This window comes from Leptonotus elevatus, unplaced genomic scaffold, assembly GCF_054856555.1.
Source record: "Leptonotus elevatus isolate MCC_2025b unplaced genomic scaffold, RoL_Lele_1.0 HiC_scaffold_291, whole genome shotgun sequence".
Lineage (NCBI taxonomy): Eukaryota > Metazoa > Chordata > Actinopteri > Syngnathiformes > Syngnathidae > Leptonotus > Leptonotus elevatus.
The window spans coordinates 1-16,090 of NW_028233687.1; the positions used below are offsets into that span (position 1 = coordinate 1).

General features: G+C 43.2%; 30 non-coding genes and 5 pseudogenes across 30 annotated transcripts; all 35 read right to left on the reverse strand.

Moving 5' to 3' along the window:
• Positions 1–5,183: 5,183 nt before the first annotated feature.
• On the reverse strand, positions 5,184–5,302 carry LOC147154669 (5S ribosomal RNA). Its single transcript, XR_015093053.1, has one exon. It is a non-coding gene; the product is annotated as a 5S ribosomal RNA (ribosomal RNA).
• A 197-nt stretch (positions 5,303–5,499) lies between these two features.
• Positions 5,500–5,618, reverse strand: LOC147154670 (5S ribosomal RNA). Its single transcript, XR_015093050.1, has one exon. It is a non-coding gene; the product is annotated as a 5S ribosomal RNA (ribosomal RNA).
• Positions 5,619–5,814: 196 nt separating this feature from the next.
• Positions 5,815–5,933, reverse strand: LOC147154671 (5S ribosomal RNA). The gene has a single exon (XR_015093054.1). It is a non-coding gene; the product is annotated as a 5S ribosomal RNA (ribosomal RNA).
• A 198-nt stretch (positions 5,934–6,131) lies between these two features.
• Positions 6,132–6,250, reverse strand: LOC147154672 (5S ribosomal RNA). The gene has a single exon (XR_015093049.1). It is a non-coding gene; the product is annotated as a 5S ribosomal RNA (ribosomal RNA).
• Positions 6,251–6,444: 194 nt separating this feature from the next.
• On the reverse strand, positions 6,445–6,563 carry LOC147154673 (5S ribosomal RNA). The gene has a single exon (XR_015093042.1). It is a non-coding gene; the product is annotated as a 5S ribosomal RNA (ribosomal RNA).
• A 197-nt stretch (positions 6,564–6,760) lies between these two features.
• Positions 6,761–6,879, reverse strand: LOC147154674 (5S ribosomal RNA). Its single transcript, XR_015093048.1, has one exon. It is a non-coding gene; the product is annotated as a 5S ribosomal RNA (ribosomal RNA).
• A 196-nt stretch (positions 6,880–7,075) lies between these two features.
• Positions 7,076–7,184, reverse strand: LOC147154675 (5S ribosomal RNA; annotated as a pseudogene).
• Positions 7,185–7,381: 197 nt separating this feature from the next.
• LOC147154676 (5S ribosomal RNA) lies at positions 7,382–7,500 on the reverse strand. Its single transcript, XR_015093026.1, has one exon. It is a non-coding gene; the product is annotated as a 5S ribosomal RNA (ribosomal RNA).
• A 195-nt stretch (positions 7,501–7,695) lies between these two features.
• LOC147154677 (5S ribosomal RNA) lies at positions 7,696–7,804 on the reverse strand (annotated as a pseudogene).
• Positions 7,805–7,999: 195 nt separating this feature from the next.
• LOC147154678 (5S ribosomal RNA) lies at positions 8,000–8,118 on the reverse strand. The gene has a single exon (XR_015093052.1). It is a non-coding gene; the product is annotated as a 5S ribosomal RNA (ribosomal RNA).
• Positions 8,119–8,314: 196 nt separating this feature from the next.
• On the reverse strand, positions 8,315–8,433 carry LOC147154679 (5S ribosomal RNA). Its single transcript, XR_015093051.1, has one exon. It is a non-coding gene; the product is annotated as a 5S ribosomal RNA (ribosomal RNA).
• A 198-nt stretch (positions 8,434–8,631) lies between these two features.
• Positions 8,632–8,750, reverse strand: LOC147154680 (5S ribosomal RNA; annotated as a pseudogene).
• Positions 8,751–8,957: 207 nt separating this feature from the next.
• LOC147154681 (5S ribosomal RNA) lies at positions 8,958–9,066 on the reverse strand (annotated as a pseudogene).
• A 197-nt stretch (positions 9,067–9,263) lies between these two features.
• LOC147154682 (5S ribosomal RNA) lies at positions 9,264–9,382 on the reverse strand. The gene has a single exon (XR_015093027.1). It is a non-coding gene; the product is annotated as a 5S ribosomal RNA (ribosomal RNA).
• Positions 9,383–9,577: 195 nt separating this feature from the next.
• On the reverse strand, positions 9,578–9,696 carry LOC147154683 (5S ribosomal RNA). Its single transcript, XR_015093045.1, has one exon. It is a non-coding gene; the product is annotated as a 5S ribosomal RNA (ribosomal RNA).
• Positions 9,697–9,894: 198 nt separating this feature from the next.
• Positions 9,895–10,013, reverse strand: LOC147154684 (5S ribosomal RNA; annotated as a pseudogene).
• A 196-nt stretch (positions 10,014–10,209) lies between these two features.
• LOC147154685 (5S ribosomal RNA) lies at positions 10,210–10,328 on the reverse strand. The gene has a single exon (XR_015093028.1). It is a non-coding gene; the product is annotated as a 5S ribosomal RNA (ribosomal RNA).
• A 196-nt stretch (positions 10,329–10,524) lies between these two features.
• On the reverse strand, positions 10,525–10,643 carry LOC147154686 (5S ribosomal RNA). The gene has a single exon (XR_015093036.1). It is a non-coding gene; the product is annotated as a 5S ribosomal RNA (ribosomal RNA).
• A 195-nt stretch (positions 10,644–10,838) lies between these two features.
• Positions 10,839–10,957, reverse strand: LOC147154687 (5S ribosomal RNA). Its single transcript, XR_015093043.1, has one exon. It is a non-coding gene; the product is annotated as a 5S ribosomal RNA (ribosomal RNA).
• Positions 10,958–11,155: 198 nt separating this feature from the next.
• LOC147154688 (5S ribosomal RNA) lies at positions 11,156–11,274 on the reverse strand. The gene has a single exon (XR_015093029.1). It is a non-coding gene; the product is annotated as a 5S ribosomal RNA (ribosomal RNA).
• A 195-nt stretch (positions 11,275–11,469) lies between these two features.
• On the reverse strand, positions 11,470–11,588 carry LOC147154689 (5S ribosomal RNA). The gene has a single exon (XR_015093030.1). It is a non-coding gene; the product is annotated as a 5S ribosomal RNA (ribosomal RNA).
• Positions 11,589–11,784: 196 nt separating this feature from the next.
• LOC147154690 (5S ribosomal RNA) lies at positions 11,785–11,903 on the reverse strand. Its single transcript, XR_015093046.1, has one exon. It is a non-coding gene; the product is annotated as a 5S ribosomal RNA (ribosomal RNA).
• A 196-nt stretch (positions 11,904–12,099) lies between these two features.
• On the reverse strand, positions 12,100–12,218 carry LOC147154691 (5S ribosomal RNA). Its single transcript, XR_015093025.1, has one exon. It is a non-coding gene; the product is annotated as a 5S ribosomal RNA (ribosomal RNA).
• Positions 12,219–12,413: 195 nt separating this feature from the next.
• LOC147154692 (5S ribosomal RNA) lies at positions 12,414–12,532 on the reverse strand. Its single transcript, XR_015093044.1, has one exon. It is a non-coding gene; the product is annotated as a 5S ribosomal RNA (ribosomal RNA).
• A 198-nt stretch (positions 12,533–12,730) lies between these two features.
• Positions 12,731–12,849, reverse strand: LOC147154693 (5S ribosomal RNA). Its single transcript, XR_015093031.1, has one exon. It is a non-coding gene; the product is annotated as a 5S ribosomal RNA (ribosomal RNA).
• Positions 12,850–13,044: 195 nt separating this feature from the next.
• Positions 13,045–13,163, reverse strand: LOC147154694 (5S ribosomal RNA). Its single transcript, XR_015093032.1, has one exon. It is a non-coding gene; the product is annotated as a 5S ribosomal RNA (ribosomal RNA).
• A 198-nt stretch (positions 13,164–13,361) lies between these two features.
• LOC147154695 (5S ribosomal RNA) lies at positions 13,362–13,480 on the reverse strand. The gene has a single exon (XR_015093041.1). It is a non-coding gene; the product is annotated as a 5S ribosomal RNA (ribosomal RNA).
• A 195-nt stretch (positions 13,481–13,675) lies between these two features.
• Positions 13,676–13,794, reverse strand: LOC147154696 (5S ribosomal RNA). Its single transcript, XR_015093033.1, has one exon. It is a non-coding gene; the product is annotated as a 5S ribosomal RNA (ribosomal RNA).
• Positions 13,795–13,990: 196 nt separating this feature from the next.
• On the reverse strand, positions 13,991–14,109 carry LOC147154697 (5S ribosomal RNA). Its single transcript, XR_015093034.1, has one exon. It is a non-coding gene; the product is annotated as a 5S ribosomal RNA (ribosomal RNA).
• Positions 14,110–14,307: 198 nt separating this feature from the next.
• LOC147154698 (5S ribosomal RNA) lies at positions 14,308–14,426 on the reverse strand. The gene has a single exon (XR_015093035.1). It is a non-coding gene; the product is annotated as a 5S ribosomal RNA (ribosomal RNA).
• Positions 14,427–14,621: 195 nt separating this feature from the next.
• On the reverse strand, positions 14,622–14,740 carry LOC147154699 (5S ribosomal RNA). The gene has a single exon (XR_015093037.1). It is a non-coding gene; the product is annotated as a 5S ribosomal RNA (ribosomal RNA).
• A 196-nt stretch (positions 14,741–14,936) lies between these two features.
• On the reverse strand, positions 14,937–15,055 carry LOC147154700 (5S ribosomal RNA). The gene has a single exon (XR_015093038.1). It is a non-coding gene; the product is annotated as a 5S ribosomal RNA (ribosomal RNA).
• Positions 15,056–15,253: 198 nt separating this feature from the next.
• Positions 15,254–15,372, reverse strand: LOC147154701 (5S ribosomal RNA). The gene has a single exon (XR_015093039.1). It is a non-coding gene; the product is annotated as a 5S ribosomal RNA (ribosomal RNA).
• Positions 15,373–15,567: 195 nt separating this feature from the next.
• On the reverse strand, positions 15,568–15,686 carry LOC147154702 (5S ribosomal RNA). Its single transcript, XR_015093040.1, has one exon. It is a non-coding gene; the product is annotated as a 5S ribosomal RNA (ribosomal RNA).
• A 197-nt stretch (positions 15,687–15,883) lies between these two features.
• On the reverse strand, positions 15,884–16,002 carry LOC147154703 (5S ribosomal RNA). Its single transcript, XR_015093047.1, has one exon. It is a non-coding gene; the product is annotated as a 5S ribosomal RNA (ribosomal RNA).
• Between the last annotated feature and the right edge of the window lie 88 nt (positions 16,003–16,090).

Here is a 16,090-nt window from a genome sequence, read left to right on the forward strand (position 1 = left end):
CGTTTTATTGTGAGTTGTGATAATTCCGACGATATTGAACTAAACACGTCGTGGAGTGGTGCATTTGAAGGTGACGTGATGCAGACTCGAAGTGATGAAGCTTTTTTTGTACAGGAAGAAATAGCGGTTAATTTTTTGATTTGTTTTGTTTTTCGTCAACGCTATGAAGAATCCTTAGACCATAATATATATTGAATAAAAGGGTTTGCCGGATGACGTAACAAGTCCTTCTTGTTTACTAAGGATCGCGAAGATTATGGTACGCGCTTCTGTTTTTTAAGCAGTTTTGGCCGGATTTGAGGACAAGTAACATAATTGTTCATGGCTCTTGGTGTGAAAGTTCTCTACACGTAATATGTCTTTTATTTGAAAAAGCGCCTGTTTGAAATTGAACAGAAAGGGGTCCAGGTTGATTACAGCGATGATTGGATTTTTGTATCACTGTATTTGCAATCGAGAGATTACGTGAAAGATTTTATTTCAGTTTTGGCGTTCCTACTTTTGTAGTTTTGGGGTCAGGATTACCGTATGAATTCCTTTTGTTCTACGGTTGGATTCGATGGTACGTGACATTTTATTTTGAAAATGAGCGCCTTGCAGAAATTTTGCAATGTATGGAGAACAGTTTAGCTCAGCGGGATTGGGTAACCGCTGTGTATAAACGAGAGGTCACGTAATTCTTATGTCTGTCTGTGTGTGGCCATATGTGTTAACATATTGAACTATTAATATTAAAAGTGAGACGTCACTGTATTAAAACCGAATGTATACATCAAAAAACTATAAACAAAATGGAGGCGATTTCGACCCGGATACAGAATGGTTTGTCCTGAATGCGCTTCCGGTTCAGCGAAAAATAAAAGCGTCGATGAACAATGAAAAAACGAACTATGGATCGATTGTATACAAAGCTTTCGCTGGACAAAATGGTATGTCAGACTTTTGTATTTTCTTTGTTGGTAATGGAAAAAGGCTGAATTTGATGCTAAAATGACTCCAGCATTTGTGGAGCAGTTTACGGATGGGTTGTTCAAAGTTACCCGTTTACTGAAATCACCGTATAAAACTGCAGTTTAAATGCTATAAGATTTGTAGACAACGAATTGAAGGAATAACACCGTTTATTTTTATTTTTTTTTATAATGACTGAAGAGTGTGTGCGTATGCATTTGAGTGTGTGACCTAGCTTCTAAAAAAGGTGGGGGTTTGTAAGTGAGAAGTGTGCATATGGGGATTTTGTTTGTTTTTCTTTAATATTTTAACTAAGTTTGGTGTTGTTTTGTGTGAGATGATACTGTTGTGATAGTGGCGTTTGTTTTATTAATGGGAATATGATAAAATAGGTTTTGCGATTTATAATGTTAAGATTCCTCCCCCCCCCCTTCCCCCGTTTCTAGGTTAGAAAAAAAGGTGGGGGCTGGGCTGTGCGCTGTGAGCATAATGTGTCCTCGTAATGGGACTCTTTTTTTGTCAAAATGGTAAGAGAGGAATGATAAACAATATAAAATAAGTAATAGTATTTGACTGAGCTAATAAATCTTTACACTTTAATGATTGATGACGATGGTTAATTTGTTAACTTTCCCTTTTCGGGACAAATGAATAAAGAGTAATGATAAAATAATGGCATTTTGTTTGAGAGTTGATATAATTATGCCTACATCTTTATAGCTGTGGCTGGAAGTAAGATAGTTGAATAAGGAGTTATGAATGTTTTTGAAATTGACATGTTGATAATGATTTTTAATATTTGTTTTTTCTCTGAGTGTGTCATTTCAGAAACTGATGTTTGAGTTCCAAGGCAGATGAGGGTTTGATGGCCTTCACTGATTACAAACTGCGAACGGGATGCGCCCCAGCTGCTGATACGTTGTATGGCTAGTAGCTATTTGAAGGGGTATTGAAAAAAAAAAGAGAGATGAATAAAGAGGCTGTGTTTTTTACGAAACATTTTTGAGAAAGCAGGGAGTGAACTGTCTTGCTATGATCCCATATCCTCAGTCTGGCATTTTTAAAGCATTGTATCAACGAATGTGCATTTTTTGATCAGGTGAGCTCTCAGAAAGACTGTGTGTCATCGGATCCACATTGCAGACAGCGTCTGAATGGATGTGGCAGAGATCAAAGGTCTAAAGCCGCAGAGCAACAGTCTTCTCGTCCTGTGCCTAAGAAAAACATGATGTTCAAATTCCTCAATGCCCAGTGACTGTGTATACGCCTCATTCTAGTGACTTCTCCCCTATGGCTGTTTTGCATCCAGAGGAAATCTAAATGCCTGCTCTGAACATTGCTGCCACAGCAGCCGCCATGCTGGCCAGGACTGAACATTGACAACAGCTGCCGTCCTGCCTTTTGCTGGGGGTCTGGACAAAGAAAGTTGGTGGTCGGAATGAGATGTGATCCATTCAGTAAAATGCTACATAGTGATATGCAAGGCATTTTTAATGTGTTGAGTGGGGAACTGTGATCTATAGCAAGATATTTCAGAAAATTGAAAACGACATATGTAAATTTGAAATGAGGGATTGAGAAAATTTATTTCAATCTATAGCCTACTAAATTTTTGCCTATATTTTTGGGAGAATCAGTTTCTGAATTGGTACAATGGGAATTTTATTAATATGTTATGATATGATATATTTTTATTTTCCCCGTGAGGAACTTTTTTGGACTTCGTCCAGCTGCAGCTATAGTATAAAATAAATAATAGAATAAAATGAGTAGTAACAAGTAAAAGACTAACTAAGAGTTTGATGGCTAAGTTTGATTTTTTTTTAACAGCACTGTGATTTATAAATCCCAGAAATATTTTGTGTGCTGTGTTTTTTATGAGCCCCGCTAATATGTGAAAGATTAGCAGTTTGAAGATGATTTTTAGTTTGATTAAATCTAGGAAATGGTAGATATTTGTAAATTTTGTGTGATTTTATCCTCCGCCCCACTAATCTATAAAAGAGGTGAGGTTGATTGGCAGTTTAAATAATTTTCGGGACTCTAGGAGAATTAGAGTAATATGGTTACCTCTATTTTTATGGCCCCAAAGTCATCATATATTAGTGTCTTAAGTTGTATCTGCTTATGTTTAGTTTTATAGTGTTTTTTAGCTCTTTTGTTTATCTCATAGCCTGATTTAGAGGGTTGAGTTATTTATGACGTTTTTTGAGAAATGAGGTCTCTATTTTGTCCTCCCTTTATCTTGACGTGTTTGAAAAAATCAGTGGATCTTTGTCAAATGAGGGAGTTTATGTTTAAGAATTTAACCAATGTAGACGAGTTAGAAAATTAAAATCAAACTTAAAAACGAAATTAAAAAGGTTGTGGGGTATCGGCCTACACTCCAATTGACAGGATGAGTTTGAAAATGATAATTCACAGTTTGAATATGAAGAAATCTATCAGAGGAAATCGATCGCAAAGTAAGTCTGAAGCAAGCAAGGACAATAATGCATATTCGCCGAATGAAGGTAATTATATTATATTATATCTTTTATCTCAGAATCACATTTGAAAAATGTAATGTTTGGAGCCCAGTGTTTGCAAAAGAGTATAGATAATATGAATATATGTGAGTTTTTCCCAGCATGCCAGGATTCGGCCGGTCATGGGATTCTGGGAAGAGAATAAGATATGAAAGGCACAGTTATGCAAATTTAGAACAAATTTAGTCATGGTAAAAAATTACCTATTATTGAACAAAACCTATTTGAAAGATAAATATTTACAAGCTCTGTCTTATATTAATGAATGAGCGAATGTCATTCAACTCAATCAAGGGCTGGGCTCTATTTTAATGTCACAAAAATAGATCTTTTCCTGTTCCAACAGCACAGGACCTACGGATCTTAATCAAATAACATTTACTAATCCCAACTAACAAAAACTATCAGGGTTTTTTCCTCCAAATAAAATTTATGTGAGTTTATGAGAAACTAAAAATGAAAAGTTTCTGCACTCAGGAGAACGGCCCCAGGGGGTTGATGAGGAGAAATTCCACAACTGGAAAGGAGACGTGCCAGGCTCGGCCATCTCATCAACTGATGCTCTCAGGTTGAAAGGAGAGACGAAATTCCACAACTGGAGCATCAATCTTATCACCTCCGACCTGGAGCCACGTCAGCTGAATCCGTGCCCGGTTCCGGAGCTGACGTTTGAGGACATCAGTCAACGGATCAAGAGCAAGTGCCTTTTCTTGGGCAATCATTCCTTTGATCAGTCACATTTTGGGCAGAATAATCCCAGGTGACAAATCGAAGAATTTGGGTAGTCTACCCCAAATTCTTAAAGAAGAGACGAACTATTGCGACACTCTTTTCATTAAAAAAAAAAAAGACCTTCAAAGAACTTCATCACAAGATGGCTTCAAAGAACACATATTCGTCTGCCGATATATTGCGACACTTTTTAATGAACAACATTTTATGTTAAGCCTCACATATGCTATGCTTATTCCACTAAAAATCTTTTAAATGTATCAAATTGTTTTTTAATGTCATATGATTGCTAAACTACCTCCTCTTCTGCTAAAGGGATGTTTTAAGGATAATTATTTTTACCACACAACCATTGAAAAAAAAATGTTTTAATGTGTTGAGCTCTCAAGAGCTCAAATGAGGGAATGATGAGTTATTAACATTGTTTTTTAGTTTTAAATTATATTTTAGCCGTTTATAATTATGTTAACTCAGTATGGCTGTATGAATAGACCTATATTCTTATCTGTGTTACTTTCATGAGAAAGAGCAACGGGTCTGTCTATTCATTCGTAATCTAAAGGGAGGTTCCGGGGATTTTGCTGTGTCGGAAGGGAGTCAGGCTTATTATTATTGTATTTTTTCTAATCTGATTTATACCCATGGGAACGGATTTTCTTGTATTCAGTTGTAACCAGGTGTGTTGTGGGCTGACCTTTTTCTGAACCCTTTTTGTGAATAAATAACGATGTGAGCTGGAGAGAGGCCACCACATTTGAACAGAGACATCGCTTGGATGGTTTGTCTATGTGGACCAGAAGCTTCTGGTAATTAAAACCTTTGCAAAGGAACTTCTTCAACAGAATCTCACCATTCAGTTAATTGAACACGCAAAGAGTACAATACTTAATATTGTCTACTCTAACACTAGCAAACTGGAATTATTTTGTGAAAGTTTACTTTTGCGACGGAGGTGCAAAAAAAAAAAAAAAAAGCTTACAGCACCTGGTATTCCCAGGCGGTCTCCCATCCAAGTACTAACCAGGCCCGACCCTGCTTAGCTTCCGAGATCGGACGAGATCGGGCGTTCTCAGGGTAGTATGGCCGTAAGCCGAGAAAAAGCCCACAGTTGACTCTTTTAAAGATTACACTCGTCCCAACTTGGGGTGGAAAAAGCATTTTGACAGCATTTTCAGCTCTCATCCTGTCAGTTTAGCGTGTGGCTGTCTGCTAGCAAGTAGCTAGCAAACTGGAATTATTTTGTGAAAGTTTACTTTTGCGACGGAGGTGCAAAAAAAAAAAAAAAAAAACCTTACAGCACCTGGTATTCCCAGGCGGTCTCCCATCCAAGTACTAACCAGGCCCGACCCTGCTTAGCTTCCGAGATCGGACGAGATCGGGCTTTCTCAGGGTAGTATGGCCGTAAGCTGAGAAAAAGCCCACAGTTGACTCTTTTAAAGATTACACTCGTCCCAGATTGGGGTGGAAAAAGCATTTTGACAGCATTTTCAGCTCTCATCCTGTCAGTTTAGCGTGTGGCTGTCTGCTAGCAAGTAGCTAGCAAACTGGAATTATTTTGTGAAAGTTTACTTTTGCGACGGAGGTGCAAAAAAAAAAAAAAAAAAGCTTACAGCACCTGGTATTCCCAGGCGGTCTCCCATCCAAGTACTAACCAGGCCCGACCCTGCTTAGCTTCCGAGATCGGACGAGATCGGGCGTTCTCAGGGTAGTATGGCCGTAAGCCGAGAAAAAGCCCACAGTTGACTCTTTTAAAGATTACACTCGTCCCAACTTGGGGTGGAAAAAGCATTTTGACAGCATTTTCAGCTCTCATCCTGTCAGTTTAGCGTGTGGCTGTCTGCTAGCAAGTAGCTAGCAAACTGGAATTATTTTGTGAAAGTTTACTTTTGCGACGGAGGTGCAAAAAAAAAGAAAAAAAAAAGCTTATAGCACCTGGTATTCCCAGGCGGTCTCCCATCCAAGTACTAACCAGGCCCGACCCTGCTTAGCTTCCGAGATCGGACGAGATCGGGCGTTCTCAGGGTAGTATGGCCGTAAACCGAGAAAAAGCCCACAGTTTACTCTTTTAAAGATTACACTCGTCCCAGATTGGGGTGGAAAAAGCATTTTGACAGCATTTTCAGCTCTCATCCTGTCAGTTTAGCGTGTGGCTGTCTGCTAGCAAGTAGCTAGCAAACTGGAATTATTTTGTGAAAGTTTACTTTTGCGACGGAGGTGCAAAAAAAAAAAAAAAAGCTTACAGCACCTGGTATTCCCAGGCGGTCTCCCATCCAAGTACTAACCAGGCCCGACCCTGCTTAGCTTCCGAGATCAGACGAGATCGGGCGTTCTCAGGGTAGTATGGCCGTAAGCCGAGAAAAAGCCCACAGTTGACTCTTTTAAAGATTACACTCGTCCCAGATTGGGGTGGAAAAAGCATTTTGACAGCATTTTCAGCTCTCATCCTGTCAGTTTAGCGTGTGGCTGTCTGCTAGCAAGTAGCTAGCAAACTGGAATTATTTTGTGAAAGTTTACTTTTGCGACGGAGGTGCAAAAAAAAAAAAAAAAAAAGCTTACAGCACCTGGTATTCCCAGGCGGTCTCCCATCCAAGTACTAAACAGGCCCGACCCTGCTTAGCTTCCGAGATCGGACGAGATCGGGCGTTCTCAGGGTAGTATGGCCGTAAGCTGAGAAAAAGCCCACAGTTGACTCTTTTAAAGATTACACTCGTCCCAGATTGGGGTGGAAAAAGCATTTTGACAGCATTTTCAGCTCTCATCCTGTCAGTTTAGCGTGTGGCTGTCTGCTAGCAAGTAGCTAGCAAACTGGAATTATTTTGTGAAAGTTTACTTTTGCGACGGAGGTGCAAAAAAAAAAAAAAAAAAGCTTACAGCACCTGGTATTCCCAGGCGGTCTCCCATCCAAGTACTAACCAGGCCCGACCCTGCTTAGCTTCCGAGATCGGGCGTTCTCAGGGTAGTATGGCCGTAAGCCGAGAAAAAGCCCACAGTTGACTCTTTTAAAGATTACACTCGTCCCAGATTGGGGTGGAAAAAGCATTTTGACAGCATTTTCAGCTCTCATCCTGTCAGTTTAGCGTGTGGCTGTCTGCTAGCAAGTAGCTAGCAAACTGGAATTATTTTGTGAAAGTTTACTTTTGCGACGGAGGTGCAAAAAAAAAAAAAAAAAAAGCTTACAGCACCTGGTATTCCCAGGCGGTCTCCCATCCAAGTACTAACCAGGCCCGACCCTGCTTAGCTTCCGAGATCGGACGAGATCGGGCGTTCTCAGGGTAGTATGGCCGTAAGCCGAGAAAAAGCCCACAGTTAACTCTTTTAAAGATTACACTCGTCCCAACTTGGGGTGGAAAAAGCATTTTGACAGCATTTTCAGCTCTCATCCTGTCAGTTTAGCGTGTGGCTGTCTGCTAGCAAGTAGCTAGCAAACTGGAATTATTTTGTGAAAGTTTACTTTTGCGACGGAGGTGCAAAAAAAAAAAAAAAAAGCTTACAGCACCTGGTATTCCCAGGCGGTCTCCCATCCAAGTACTAACCAGGCCCGACCCTGCTTAGCTTCCGAGATCGGACGTTCTCAGGGTAGTATGGCCGTAAGGCGAGAAAAAGCCCACAGTTGACTCTTTTAAAGATTACACTCGTCCCAACTTGGGGTGGAAAAAGCATTTTGACATTATTTTCAGCTCTCATCCTGTCAGTTTAGCGTGTGGCTGTCTGCTACAAGTAGCTAACAAACTGGAATTATTTTGTGAAAGTTTACTTTTGCGACGGAGGTGCAAAAAAAAAAAAAAAAAAGCTTACAGCACCCTGTATTCCCAGGCGGTCTCCCATCCAAGTACTAACCAGGCCCGACCCTGCTTAGCTTCCGAGATCGGACGAGATCGGGCGTTCTGAGGGTAGTATGGCCGTAAGCCGAGAAAAAGCCCACAGTTGACTCTTTTAAAGATTACACTCGTCCCAGATTGGGGTGGAAAAAGCATTTTGACAGCATTTTCAGCTCTCATCCTGTCAGTTTAGCGTGTTGCTGTCTGCTAGCAAGTAGCTAGCAAACTGGAATTATTTTGTGAAAGTTTACTTTTGCGACGGAGGTGCAAAAAAAAAAAAAAAAAAGCTTACAGCACCTGGTATTCCCAGGCGGTCTCCCATCCAAGTACTAACCAGGCCCGACTCTGCTTAGCTTCCGAGATCGGACAAGATCGGGCGTTCTCAGGGTAGTATGGCCGTAAGCCGAGAAGAAGCCCACAGTTGACTCATTTAAAGATTACACTCGTCCCAGATTGGGGTGGAAAAAGCATTTTGACAGCATTTTCAGCTCTCATCCTGTCAGTTTAGCGTGTGGCTGTCTGCTAGCAAGTAGCTAGCAAACTGGAATTATTTTGTGAAAGTTTACTTTTGCGACGGAGGTGCAAAAAAAAAAAAAAAAAAAAGCTTACAACACATGGTATTCCCAGGCGGTCTCCCATCCAAGTACTAAACAGGCCCGACCCTGCTTAGCTTCCGAGATCGGACGAGATCGGGCGTTCTCAGGGTAGTATGAACGTAAGCCGAGAAGAAGCCCACAGTTGACTCTTTTAAAGATTACACTCGTCCCAGATTGGGGTGGAAAAAGCATTTTGACAGAATTTTCAGCTCTCATCCTGTCAGTTTAGCGTGTTGCTGTCTGCTAGCAAGTAGCTAGCAAACTGGAATTATTTTGTGAAAGTTTACTTTTGCGACGGACATGCAAAAAAAGGTGCAAAAAAAAAAAAAAAAAGCTTACAGCACCTGGTATTCCCAGGCGGTCTCCCATCCAAGTACTAACCAGGCCTGACCCTGCTTAGCTTCCGAGATCGGACGTTCTCAGGGTAGTATGGCCGTAAGCCGAGTAAAAGCCCACAGTTGACTCTTTTAAAGATTACACTCGTCCCAACTTGGGGTGGAAAAAGCATTTTGACAGCATTTTCAGCTCTCATCCTGTCAGTTTAGCGTGTGGCTGTCTGCTAGCAAGTAGCTAGCAAACTGGAATTATTTTGTGAAAGTTTACTTTTGCGACGGAGGTGCAAAAAAAAAAAAAAAAAAAGCTTACAGCACCTGGTATTCCCAGGCGGTCTCCCATCCAAGTACTAACCAGGCCCGACCCTGCTTAGCTTCCGAGATCGGACGAGATCGGGCGTTCTCAGGGTAGTATGGCCGTAAGCCGAGAAAAAGCCCACAGTTGACTCTTTTAAAGATTACACTCGTCCCAGATTGGGGTGGAAAAAGCATTTTGACAGCATTTTCAGCTCTCATCCTGTCAGTTTAGCGTGTGGCTGTCTGCTAGCAAGTAGCTAGCAAACTGGAATTATTTTGTGAAAGTTTACTTTTGCGACGGAGGTGCAAAAAAAAAAAAAAAAAGCTTACAGCACCTGGTATTCCCAGGCGGTCTCCCATCCAAGTACTAACCAGGCCCGACCCTGCTTAGCTTCCGAGATCGGACGAGATCGGGCGTTCTCAGGGTAGTATGGCCGTAAACCGAGAAAAAGCCCACAGTTGACTCTTTTAAAGATTACACTCGTCCCAACTTGGGGTGGAAAAAGCATTTTGACAGCATTTTCAGCTCTCATCCTGTCAGTTTAGCGTGTGGCTGTCTGCTAGCAAGTAGCTAGCAAACTGGAATTATTTTGTGAAAGTTTACTTTTGCGACGGAGGTGCAAAAAAAAAAAAAAAAAAAAGCTTACAACACATGGTATTCCCAGGCGGTCTCCCATCCAAGTACTAAACAGGCCCGACCCTGCTTAGCTTCCTAGATCGGACGAGATCGGGCGTTCTCAGGGTAGTATGAACGTAAGCCGAGAAGATGCCCACAGTTGACTCTTTTAAAGATTACACCCGTCCCAGATTGGGGTGGAAAAAGCATTTTGACAGCATTTTCAGCTCTCATCCTGTCAGTTTAGCGTGTTGCTGTCTGCTAGCAAGTAGCTAGCAAACTGGAATTATTTTGTGAAAGTTTACTTTTGCGACGGAGGTGCAAAAAAAAAAAAAAAAAAGCTTACAGCACCTGGTATTCCCAGGCGGTCTCCCATCCAAGTACTAACCAGGCCCGACCCTGCTTAGCTTCCGAGATCGGACGAGATCGGGCGTTCTCAGGGTAGTATGGCCGTAAGCCGAGAAAAAGCCCACAGTTGACTCTTTTAAAGATTACACTCGTCCCAGATTGGGGTGGAAAAAGCATTTTGACAGCATTTTCAGCTCTCATCCTGTCAGTTTAGCGTGTGGCTGTCTGCTAGCAAGTAGCTAGCAAACTGGAATTATTTTGTGAAAGTTTACTTTTGCGACGGAGGTGCAAAAAAAAAAAAAAAAAAGCTTACAGCACCTGGTATTCCCAGGCGGTCTCCCATCCAAGTACTAACCAGGCCCGACCCTGCTTAGCTTCCGAGATCGGATGAGATCGGGCGTTCTCAGGGTAGTATGGCCGTAAGCCGAGAAAAAGCCCACAGTTGACTCTTTTAAAGATTACACTCGTCCCAGATTGGGGTGGAAAAAGCATTTTGACAGCATTTTCAGCTCTCATCCTGTAAGTTTAGCGTGTGGCTGTCTGCTAGCAAGTAGCTAGCAAACTGGAATTATTTTGTGAAAGTTTACTTTTGCGACGGAGGTGCAAAAAAAAAAAAAAAAAGCTTACAGCACCTGGTATTCCCAGGCGGTCTCCCATCCAAGTACTAACCAGGCCCGACCCTGCTTAGCTTCCGAGATCAGACGAGATCGGGCGTTCTCAGGGTAGTATGGCCGTAAGCCGAGAAAAAGCCCACAGTTGACTCTTTTAAAGATTACACTCGTCCCAGATTGGGGTGGAAAAAGCATTTTGACAGCATTTTCAGCTCTCATCCTGTCAGTTTAGCGTGTGGCTGTCTGCTAGCAAGTAGCTAGCAAACTGGAATTATTTTGTGAAAGTTTACTTTTGCGACGGAGGTGCAAAAAACAAACAAAAAAAAAGCTTACAGCACCTGGTATTCCCAGGCGGTCTCCCATCCAAGTACTAACCAGGCCCGACCCTGCTTAGCTTCCGAGATCGGACGAGATCGGGCGTTCTCAGGGTAGTATGGCCGTAAGCCGAGAAAAAGCCCACAGTTGACTCTTTTAAAGATTACACTCGTCCCAGATTGGGGTGGAAAAAGCATTTTGACAGCATTTTCAGCTCTCATCCTGTCAGTTTAGCGTGTGGCTGTCTGCTAGCAAGTAGCTAGCAAACTGGAATTATTTTGTGAAAGTTTACTTTTGCGACGGAGGTGCAAAAAAAAAAAAAAAAAGCTTACAGCACCTGGTATTCCCAGGCGGTCTCCCATCCAAGTACTAACCAGGCCCGACCCTGCTTAGCTTCCGAGATCGGACGAGATCGGGCGTTCTCAGGGTAGTATGGCCGTAAGCCGAGAAAAAGCCCACAGTTGACTCTTTTAAAGATTACACTCGTCCCAGATTGGGGTGGAAAAAGCATTTTGACAGCATTTTCAGCTCTCATCCTGTCAGTTTAGCGTGTGGCTGTCTGCTAGCAAGTAGCTAGCAAACTGGAATTATTTTGTGAAAGTTTACTTTTGCGACGGAGGTGCAAAAAAAAAAAAAAAAAAGCTTACAGCACCTGGTATTCCCAGGCGGTCTCCCATCCAAGTACTAACCAGGCCCGACCCTGCTTAGCTTCCGAGATCGGACGAGATCGGGCGTTCTCAGGGTAGTATGGCCGTAAACCGAGAAAAAGCCCACAGTTGACTCTTTTAAAGATTACACTCGTCCCAGATTGGGGTGGAGAAAGCATTTTGACAGAATTTTCAGCTCTCATCCTGTCAGTTTAGCGTGTGGCTGTCTGCTAGCAAGTAGCTAGCAAACTGGAATTATTTTGTGAAAGTTTACTTTTGCGACGGAGGTGCAAAAAAAAAAAAAAAAAAGCTTACAGCACCTGGTATTCCCAGGCGGTCTCCCATCCAAGTACTAACCAGGCCCGACCCTGCTTAGCTTCCGAGATCGGATGAGATCGGGCGCTCTCAGGGTAGTATGGCCGTAAGCCGAGAAAAAGCCCACAGTTGACTCTTTTAAAGATTACACTCGTCCCAGATTGGGGTGGAAAAAGCATTTTGACAGCATTTTCAGCTCTCATCCTGTAAGTTTAGCGTGTGGCTGTCTGCTAGCAAGTAGCTAGCAAACTGGAATTATTTTGTGAAAGTTTACTTTTGCGACGGAGGTGCAAAAAAAAAAAAAAAAAGCTTACAGCACCTGGTATTCCCAGGCGGTCTCCCATCCAAGTACTAACCAGGCCCGACCCTGCTTAGCTTCCGAGATCAGACGAGATCGGGCGTTCTCAGGGTAGTATGGCCGTAAGCCGAGAAAAAGCCCACAGTTGACTCTTTTAAAGATTACACTCGTCCCAGATTGGGGTGGAAAAAGCATTTTGACAGCATTTTCAGCTCTCATCCTGTCAGTTTAGCGTGTGGCTGTCTGCTAGCAAGTAGCTAGCAAACTGGAATTATTTTGTGAAAGTTTACTTTTGCGACGGAGGTGCAAAAAACAAACAAAAAAAAAGCTTACAGCACCTGGTATTCCCAGGCGGTCTCCCATCCAAGTACTAACCAGGCCCGACCCTGCTTAGCTTCCGAGATCGGACGAGATCGGGCGTTCTCAGGGTAGTATGGCCGTAAGCCGAGAAAAAGCCCACAGTTGACTCTTTTAAAGATTACACTCGTCCCAGATTGGGGTGGAAAAAGCATTTTGACAGCATTTTCAGCTCTCATCCTGTCAGTTTAGCGTGTGGCTGTCTGCTAGCAAGTAGCTAGCAAACTGGAATTATTTTGTGAAAGTTTACTTTTGCGACGGAGGTGCAAAAAAAAAAAAAAAAAGCTTACAGCACCTGGTATTCCCAGGCGGTCTCCCATCCAAGTACTAACCAGGCCCGACCCTGCTTAGCTTCCGAGATCGGACGAGATCGGGCGTTCTCAGGGTAGTATGGCCGTAAGCCGAGAAAAAGCCCACAGTTGACTCTTTTAAAGATTACACTCGTCCCAGATTGGGGTGGAAAAAGCATTTTGACAGCATTTTCAGCTCTCATCCTGTCAGTTTAGCGTGTGGCTGTCTGCTAGCAAGTAGCTAGCAAACTGGAATTATTTTGTGAAAGTTTACTTTTGCGACGGAGGTGCAAAAAACAAACAAAAAAAAAGCTTACAGCACCTGGTATTCCCAGGCGGTCTCCCATCCAAGTACTAACCAGGCCCGACCCTGCTTAGCTTCCGAGATCGGATGAGATCGGGCGTTCTCAGGGTAGTATGGCCGTAAACCGAGAAAAAGCCCACAGTTGACTCTTTTAAAGATTACACTCGTCCCAGATTGGGGTGGAAAAAGCATTTTGACAGCATTTTCAGCTCTCATCCTGTCAGTTTAGCGTGTGGCTGTCTGCTAGCAAGTAGCTAGCAAACTGGAATTATTTTGTGAAAGTTTACTTTTGCGACGGAGGTGCAAAAAAAAAAAAAAAAAGCTTACAGCACCTGGTATTCCCAGGCGGTCTCCCATCCAAGTACTAACCAGGCCCGACCCTGCTTAGCTTCCGAGATCGGACGAGATCGGGCGTTCTCAGGGTAGTATGGCCGTAAGCCGAGAAAAAGCCCACAGTTGACTCTTTTAAAGATTACACTCGTCCCAGATTGGGGTGGAAAAAGCATTTTGACAGCATTTTCAGCTCTCATCCTGTCAGTTTAGCGTGTGGCTGTCTGCTAGCAAGTAGCTAGCAAACTGGAATTATTTTGTGAAAGTTTACTTTTGCGACGGAGGTGCAAAAAAAAAAAAAAAAAAGCTTACAGCACCTGGTATTCCCAGGCGGTCTCCCATCCAAGTACTAACCAGGCCCGACCCTGCTTAGCTTCCGAGATCGGACGAGATCGGGCGTTCTCAGGGTAGTATGGCCGTAAGCCGAGAAAAAGCCCACAGTTGACTCTTTTAAAGATTACACTCGTCCCAGATTGGGGTGGAAAAAGCATTTTGACAGCATTTTCAGCTCTCATCCTGTCAGTTTAGCGTGTGGCTGTCTGCTAGCAAGTAGCTAGCAAACTGGAATTATTTTGTGAAAGTTTACTTTTGCGACGGAGGTGCAAAAAACAAACAAAAAAAAAGCTTACAGCACCTGGTATTCCCAGGCGGTCTCCCATCCAAGTACTAACCAGGCCCGACCCTGCTTAGCTTCCGAGATCGGACGAGATCGGGCGTTCTCAGGGTAGTATGGCCGTAAGCCGAGAAAAAGCCCACAGTTGACTCTTTTAAAGATTACACTCGTCCCAGATTGGGGTGGAAAAAGCATTTTGACAGCATTTTCAGCTCTCATCCTGTCAGTTTAGCGTGTGGCTGTCTGCTAGCAAGTAGCTAGCAAACTGGAATTATTTTGTGAAAGTTTACTTTTGCGACGGAGGTGCAAAAAAAAAAAAAAAAAGCTTACAGCACCTGGTATTCCCAGGCGGTCTCCCATCCAAGTACTAACCAGGCCCGACCCTGCTTAGCTTCCGAGATCGGACGAGATCGGGCGTTCTCAGGGTAGTATGGCCGTAAGCCGAGAAAAAGCCCACAGTTGACTCTTTTAAAGATTACACTCGTCCCAGATTGGGGTGGAAAAAGCATTTTGACAGCATTTTCAGCTCTCATCCTGTCAGTTTAGCGTGTGGCTGTCTGCTAGCAAGTAGCTAGCAAACTGGAATTATTTTGTGAAAGTTTACTTTTGCGACGGAGGTGCAAAAAAAAAAAAAAAAAAGCTTACAGCACCTGGTATTCCCAGGCGGTCTCCCATCCAAGTACTAACCAGGCCCGACCCTGCTTAGCTTCCGAGATCGGACGAGATCGGGCGTTCTCAGGGTAGTATGGCCGTAAGCCGAGAAAAAGCCCACAGTTGACTCTTTTAAAGATTACACTCGTCCCAGATTGGGGTGGAAAAAGCATTTTGACAGCATTTTCAGCTCTCATCCTGTCAGTTTAGCGTGTGGCTGTCTGCTAGCAAGTAGCTAGCAAACTGGAATTATTTTGTGAAAGTTTACTTTTGCGACGGAGGTGCAAAAAACAAACAAAAAAAAAGCTTACAGCACCTGGTATTCCCAGGCGGTCTCCCATCCAAGTACTAACCAGGCCCGACCCTGCTTAGCTTCCGAGATCGGACGAGATCGGGCGTTCTCAGGGTAGTATGGCCGTAAGCCGAGAAAAAGCCCACAGTTGACTCTTTTAAAGATTACACTCGTCCCAGATTGGGGTGGAAAAAGCATTTTGACAGCATTTTCAGCTCTCATCCTGTCAGTTTAGCGTGTGGCTGTCTGCTAGCAAGTAGCTAGCAAACTGGAATTATTTTGTGAAAGTTTACTTTTGCGACGGAGGTGCAAAAAAAAAAAAAAAAAGCTTACAGCACCTGGTATTCCCAGGCGGTCTCCCATCCAAGTACTAACCAGGCCCGACCCTGCTTAGCTTCCGAGATCGGACGAGATCGGGCGTTCTCAGGGTAGTATGGCCGTAAGCCGAGAAAAAGCCCACAGTTGACTCTTTTAAAGATTACACTCGTCCCAGATTGGGGTGGAAAAAGCATTTTGACAGCATTTTCAGCTCTCATCCTGTCAGTTTAGCGTGTGGCTGTCTGCTAGCAAGTAGCTAGCAAACTGGAATTATTTTGTGAAAGTTTACTTTTGCGACGGAGGTGCAAAAAAAAAAAAAAAAAAAGCTTACAGCACCTGGTATTCCCAGGCGGTCTCCCATCCAAGTACTAACCAGGCCCGACCCTGCTTAGCTTCCGAGATCGGATGAGATCGGGCGTTCTCAGGGTAGTATGGCCGTAAGCCGAGAAAAAGCCCACAGTTGACTCTTTTAAAGATTACACTCGTCCCAGATTGGGGTGGAAAAAGCATTTTGACAGCATTTTCAGCTCT